This window comes from Phragmites australis, chromosome 2 (genome assembly GCF_958298935.1).
Source record: "Phragmites australis chromosome 2, lpPhrAust1.1, whole genome shotgun sequence".
NCBI classification, from domain to species: Eukaryota; Viridiplantae; Streptophyta; class Magnoliopsida; order Poales; family Poaceae; genus Phragmites; species Phragmites australis.
Genome location: NC_084922.1, coordinates 29,523,428 through 29,530,391, shown reverse-complemented (window position 1 = coordinate 29,530,391; position 6,964 = coordinate 29,523,428). Strand labels below are relative to the sequence as shown.

General features: G+C 40.3%; 1 long non-coding RNA gene across 1 annotated transcript; it reads right to left on the bottom strand.

Moving 5' to 3' along the window:
- Positions 1 to 4,806: 4,806 nt before the first annotated feature.
- Positions 4,807 to 6,220, bottom strand: LOC133909990 (uncharacterized). The gene is made up of 2 exons (XR_009908476.1): positions 5,981 to 6,220; positions 4,807 to 5,633 (listed from the first exon to the last, which is right to left on the bottom strand). It is a non-coding gene; the product is annotated as an uncharacterized LOC133909990 (long non-coding RNA).
- Positions 6,221 to 6,964: the final 744 nt, after the last annotated feature.

The following is a 6,964-nucleotide window of genomic DNA, read 5'->3' as shown; positions in this document are numbered from 1 at the left end:
GTGCTGAAAATGCTATAGGGGTTGGAGGTGGATATGTGGGAGCAATCGGCAGTAAGGAAAGAGTGTTGAGCGCTAGAGGGTTCAACTGTATGTCACTCTTCTTCCATTCAATACTCTGTAGGAGAGCCTCCCCTAGAGTTGTGATATCATCATTAGGTGGGATCTCCAACTTATGTGCCATGAAGTTGCGATGAAAAATGTTCACCTCAACCACTACATTGCCCTGTCGCACCTCAAAACAATGTAGCATCTTCTGTAGTGGCTGCACCTAACCCCTTGCGATCTCAATGGTGAAACCACCGAGCCTAATGATGAGGGTGCATGACTACTCTTTCCCAGAACAACACCGCTTCCACTACCTACAACAATCTAAATTCCATATGCCTACAGCATGGTGGGCACACTGGCAAGGACTTCCTCAGTGACCTCTGCCGGCATCCTCTGAGACAGCAGCTCAATGTCCACGGGCTCATTCCTCTTCCTCTTCCTATACAAATAACGGTGTTCAGGCCATACATATATCCAACCCTCGTAACTGGAAGGTCCTCAAACCCGACCTGGATGCTAAGGGTTTCCGAGGGCAATGGAGAGGATGTTCTTCTACCTAACACCGGTGAAGGACCCTTGGCTAGCTTCTAGCTATTTCTCTCTATTTTTTTAGAGACCTCTTGGGTCTCGCTGCTCAAGAAACTGATATCGCCACTAGACACAACAGCTGCCCTACCTTGCAACCAATTTCTAGCATGGCCATCAGGGATGTTAGCAAATGGCACTGATCGACCTTCCTTCTCAGCTTTCTCGTCCTCCTTCTGTCATTGAAGGATTTTCCCCCTCGTACCCACATGTGCCCAGCCTGTGGTTGTGCTTGTTGCGAGCCCGAATATCTTTGTTTTTGCTACTTTCAGCTTTGAAATCATCTGAGCTCTTCATCTCCACAAACGCAGCCTAGCCTAATCCTCTTGTGTTATGAACTTACAGTTCTCAAACTACTCCTGATTGAGATCAATGTACCTCCTAACAAGTTGGCTCTTGAATATCCTCCAAGCCATATTGATCATTCCCAAAGCTTTCCTCATCACAAGACCCCTCAAATTATGTGGTATCTCCAAATAATTCTCAAGGCACACAAAAAATTCGTCCTACCTCTGATTGACCAAGGAGTTTCCACTTCTTAAGGATCAAGGGCATACTCTCCCTAGCAACCAGGCCACATACATGTCAAAAATAGTTCTTCGTTATAAGGAGGTCATAGGTAGCCCCGCGACATTGACCTCCATGATGACAATTTTGTCTGTAGGCCACTTGGTGTTCGTCTTAACACGTTGTTCTAGACCCCCTGAGGTGGCTGTATCTCTATGATGTCCTCCATCTAAGTGTGGATGTTCGTGAGAGGATGACAATGAAGATTGACAACTTGATGTTATCTAGTTGAACTGCATTAGCAAAAGGAGAGAAATAATATGAAGGCAAGTACAATAGTAATTTATTTACTAAAAATCTACTGCAACTGAAAATCCACTACAACTGAATCCAAATAATGTGGACTACAAAAAATTCTAGCATTCTATCATACATAACTATCAATATTGTTCTTGCCTTCATACATAACTAACCCCTACAGTGGCTGTACTCTTTTTAGCCTTGCATTATAGTATTCTGACTAAATAATGTGAACTACCAAAAATTTAACATTTAGTAGTTAGGGGTACATAACTAACCCTACTATAGTCTGAACTAGAGGTCATGCTAGAGTTATGCATACATAACTAATCCTAGAGAAACAAATACAAAAAAAATCATGAATTCTAAACAAAGCTCTAAGATTATACAAATGACTTCAGTAGCCAACATTCAGTACCATAAAACAAGCAATAACCAATGAAGAAATATTTTCAACTAGCAAACCCTAGCATTGCAGTGGGGAGGAGGAGGGCCCGAGCAATACCTGAGGAGTGTCGAAGGAGATCCTGAGCGCCGCCGGGGGGAGGAGGAGGAGCACTATGGCAGCGGAGAGGATGATGATGAGGACAAGTTCCCGAGCGCCATCACAATGGAGAGGAGGAGGAGGAGGAGGGCCCGACAGGCGCTGTAGTAGAGAGGAAGGAATTCCCGAGCACCGCCATGGTGGAGAGGAGGAGGAGTGCGTGAGCACCACCAGAGTGAAGAGGTGGAGAATGCGAAGCGCGCGTAAGATCTGTTTAAGTGGATGAACAATAGAATATGTGGTTAAGTTAAAATACATAGCACAAACGATTTTTCTTAATGTTTGTTTGTGTCTTACCACCTCATATATGGTGTTAATTAATGTCCATCTGTCACATGTTCCGTGCCCTATGGGCCCACACTACTGGTCACAAATGGTTTTCTCTTACTGTCCTTCTATGCCCTTTTTTGTGCCCTATATGCCATAGACGGTTTCCTCTTAATATCCGTCTATGACCAAGGCACAAACTGCTTAGGAGAGCCAATACTAATACACGGCATTTTCTTGATGTCCATCTGTGTCATATGAACATAGACAATTTGTTACTTGATGTCCATCTCTGTCCTCTTATTGTCATATGTGTCTCTAGAATTGTCATATGTTGTCAAACATAATATAAATTTGAACATGGACATCATATGAATTCGAACATAGGTATTTCAACACTGGAATTTCAACAGAAACATGCTAGAAATTAATTTCAACACAAACATTACTTTAGAATTAACACATATTCACATCACTTCATCAATATATAGTCTGCAATTTACAAAAATGGTGTAATATCATCAAAAGGGGGAGCTTCACCAAATTGATTGTATTCCTCATCAACGACATTTTCAACTCCGACGATCCGCCTTTTCCCGTTGAGAACTACATGTCGGTTCTTTTGTAATGTATCACGCACATAAAATATTTGGGTAGCATGCTTAGCAAGAACGAATGGTTCTTCATTATATCTGACATGTCATAGGTCAACAATAGTGATCTCGTACTTGTCCACCATCAAGCCATTTGGGTCCTGAATCCAACGGCATTGAAACAGGGGTATCTTTAACCTATATAGTCCAGCTCCTATATTTCCTCTATCTGCCCATAGTAAGCATTCTTGTGCCTATTGTTGCCATAAGCATATATGTGCACACCATTGTTCTGATTTGTACATTTCTAATCCTGTCTGGCTGTGTAAAATATGTACCCATTGATGTTGTATCCTTGCCATGTCATAATTGTTAAGATCAGCCTATTTGCCAATTTCTTAAGTACTTGACTTGTGCAAGAACTCGATTGGATTCTATCTCGAAACCAAGTGTTGAACCTTTTTTATGCTCACTAATTATCCATACATCGGTCCTTTTCGGATTTTCTTGAATGGACAATGACTTGTGCTCCTCGATATATTTTGACACTTCATACATTTGTTACAACACGAGGAAGTGAGCCTGAGCATAAGACTTCTGGTCAGAAGTTATTGCTTTTTTTTTTCCAATGGTCCCTTTACCTGCCAGTCGGCCCTCGTGTTGAGATATGAGCACACTGATGAATCAATGAAGTCGATACACCACTCAACAACCTCCTTAGATGTATAGCATTCAATTGTGCAGCCCTCCGGTTGAGATCGGTTCCTTACATATGATTTTAGAATGCCCATGCATCTCTCATACCTCAGTCCAGTATTTCTACATCTAATGTAGAAATACTGGACTGAGGTACTTTATCTCCTTTATAGGTGCATAATGACATGGACCATAATATCAAAGAAATAAGGCGGAAAATACATCTCAAGCTGACATAAAGTCTTGACCATATTTTTTTAGGGTATCTAGTGTTGTTGAATCAATGACCTTTTGGGTAATTGCATTAAAGAAAAAACACATGCTCATGATTGACTCTCTAACTGTGACTGGCAAAATATTCCTAATTACAATAGGAATCATATTTGTCAACATCACGTGGCAATTATGAGACTTCATACAAATAAGTCTCAAATCTTTCATGGAAAAAAGTTTTTTATGTTAGCAGAGTATCCAGAATGAACTTTCACACCATGCAGAAACTCAAAAAATTATTGTTTCTCCTCCTTTGAAAGTTTCCAATATCCCACAGCTACGAGGACGTGTACTCCACCTTTATCATCTTTTGGGGGATGAAGCTCTGGCCGTATGTTCAAATCGATCAAGTCATTTCGTGTGTTTAAACCATCCTTTGTTTTCTTTGGGATATTGCACAAGGTACCAATGAGACTCTCACATGCATTCTTTTTTATGTGCATGAGATTGAGACGGTGTTGCACTTCTAAGTGTGGCCAGTAAGGTAGCTCCTAAAATATATGTTTCTTTTTCAACATGACCTTTTCATCAATGCTAGGTCGCTTTCTATTTCCAAGAACAACATTGGTGTTCTTCACTTGATCATGGATCTCTCGCTCGCTGAAATGCCTAAGAGCTATCATATTCTCTCTCATGCCATCAAATTCTTTCTGCATATTCCTATATGGATATGACTTGGGAAAAAACCGTCGATGATGCATACACACTATTTTTCTTGAGTTGTTTAGCCACATACTCTCGGTAGTATCTATGCATTGGGGGTAGGCTTTGCTACCTTCTATAGTTTACCTTGACAAATTACCAAGGGCCAGCAAATCATTGATTGTGCAAAACAACTTGGCATGCAGATTGAAGTACTCTCTCTTGTACTCATCCCATACCTCGACACCTTCTGCCTAGAGTATTTTAAGGTCATCAACCAACGGTCTTAGGTACACATCGACGTCGTTGCCAGGTTACATTTGTGCTCAAAGCAAACCTAATGTTCCTTACTTCTGCGAGAAACTCCCCGGATTTCATATCGATGTTTTGCCACTGCACACAATCAACAGGGTGTCGCAGGTTTGAATGATTCTTACGGCCCTCTTTGTGCCAATGGAACAATTGGCAAACAAACGCTTCAACCGAGGTATTACAGGAAGATGCCACATCACCATTGTTCCTTCGAGCATCCCCCATCATTATGCTGCTTGTATCGAGGGGTTCCACATATTGGACACTCATGCAATCCTGCATACTCTCCAGAACAAATAATACAGTCTTACTTGCAAGCATGGATTCTTTCCACTTCCAATCCCAAGGGACAAATTGTCTTCTTTGCTTCATATGTGGATGTTGGTAGCAGATTCTCATTTGGAAGCAATGCTGCTAACAATTGTAACAAGGCAGTGAAACTCTTATCAGACCACCCATTGATTACCTTCAATTTCAAAAGTAGGAGTACCACATGCAACAACGTTTATTACTCCTCACAGCCCAGGTATAAAGGTTCTTCCTTCGATTGCTGCACAAATTTTTGAAATTTAGCAAACTCTCTATCATTGTATTCATCATTGCCCTTGGCATTGCAAACTATCTGCTCCAAAATTTCAAGAATATCATCACCTCGGTCCATGAAGTCATCAACAATCTCTTTGATATCCCTATCTGGAATAACTTGATACATATCACACTCAGGCTCTCATGCTTCATGCATATCACCACCAGAGTCATTCATGGCTTCTTTTCCATGCTTGGTCTAATATGTATAGTTCGGTGTGAATCCATGCATAATCAAATGTGCGTGTATATTATGTGCCTTTGAAAACTTTCTCTTATTTCTGCAATCAATACAAGGACAAGACATAAATTTCCTATACCTATTCAACAGATTTGACTCAGCAACATGCATGAACCCAGATATGCTATTAAGGAACTCATCACAAGTACAATTCTCTAGGTATATCCAACTTCAATCGACCATCTATAATTTCCAAAAGTTAATGGTTATTTAATTTTCAGCCTAAAGAATTGTTTTAAGTGTAAATTTTAGAGGCAATATAATGATCTTGAACTAGAAAAAGAAAACGTATGTAATTTTAACAGAATCTCGAACACAAGCTCAAATATTTTTCATCTATGGTTCTATCAACCTACCAATTTAGAGCTAAAGAAAGTAAATTCTAACCTCTACGAATTCCAACAGAGGAAGCTCATGCTGTAGAAGAAGCTCCAAACAAATCACCCCATAGAGGAAACTCGCACTGCAGAGTTAAACAGAAGCTCAAATATTTGGACGCAATGTTCTGTAAATCTAGCTACCAATTTAGAGCTAAAGAAGGTAAATACTAATCTCTAGTTATTCCAACAGAGGTAGCTCCAAAGGAATTGCCCCGTAGGGGAAGCTTAGCACGTTGTCTGAAGATTCATGCGCGTCTCTGTCTGAAAAACCCACATCAAAGGGTTAAGACCAATAATTTAGGGACACATACAGTATTACAATGAACCATCTATATGTTCACCATTGTAAAGACGGTTGTTAAGTCCAGATGGTTTGTTATTTTCTGCTATCTATGAGTAGCATGAAGACACAACCGGGTTTTAAAAGAAATCAGCTGTGACATACAGAGTGGTTTTCTTAAAACCCATCTAAATTTATCTAAGAGACACATGTGAATATTGGCGCACTCAGACGGAGGGGATGTTACTGACTCGTCTGTCTCAGCAACCGTCTGTGTCTATTTTGTTACTGATGGGTCCTAATAAATTGTTTGTGACACTCCGTCTACTTTCACTATTTCTGTGGTAGTTATTAAAGTCCTCACCGATTAGCATAGGATGTGGGTTATCATGGCAAATATTTACCAACTCTTCAAGGAAGTAGGATTTGAGATTCATTTGTGTTGATCCATGTACTGCTATGAGGGACCAAATAAAATAGTCCGTTTTATTTTGAAGATGGTATTTCACTGAAAATTTACCATTCGAAATAGCAGCAATCTCAAATGTATTTGTATTAGCCCCAATGAGTATACCACCTGACCTCCCGCTAGGGGTAGGCAATACCATGATAGTTCGAAACCTCCAGATAGATGACTAAGAAGGCCAATTTCAACATCCCTTTTTCCAAATTCAAGCAGGGTGATAAAATCCAATTTTTTTATCATTCATA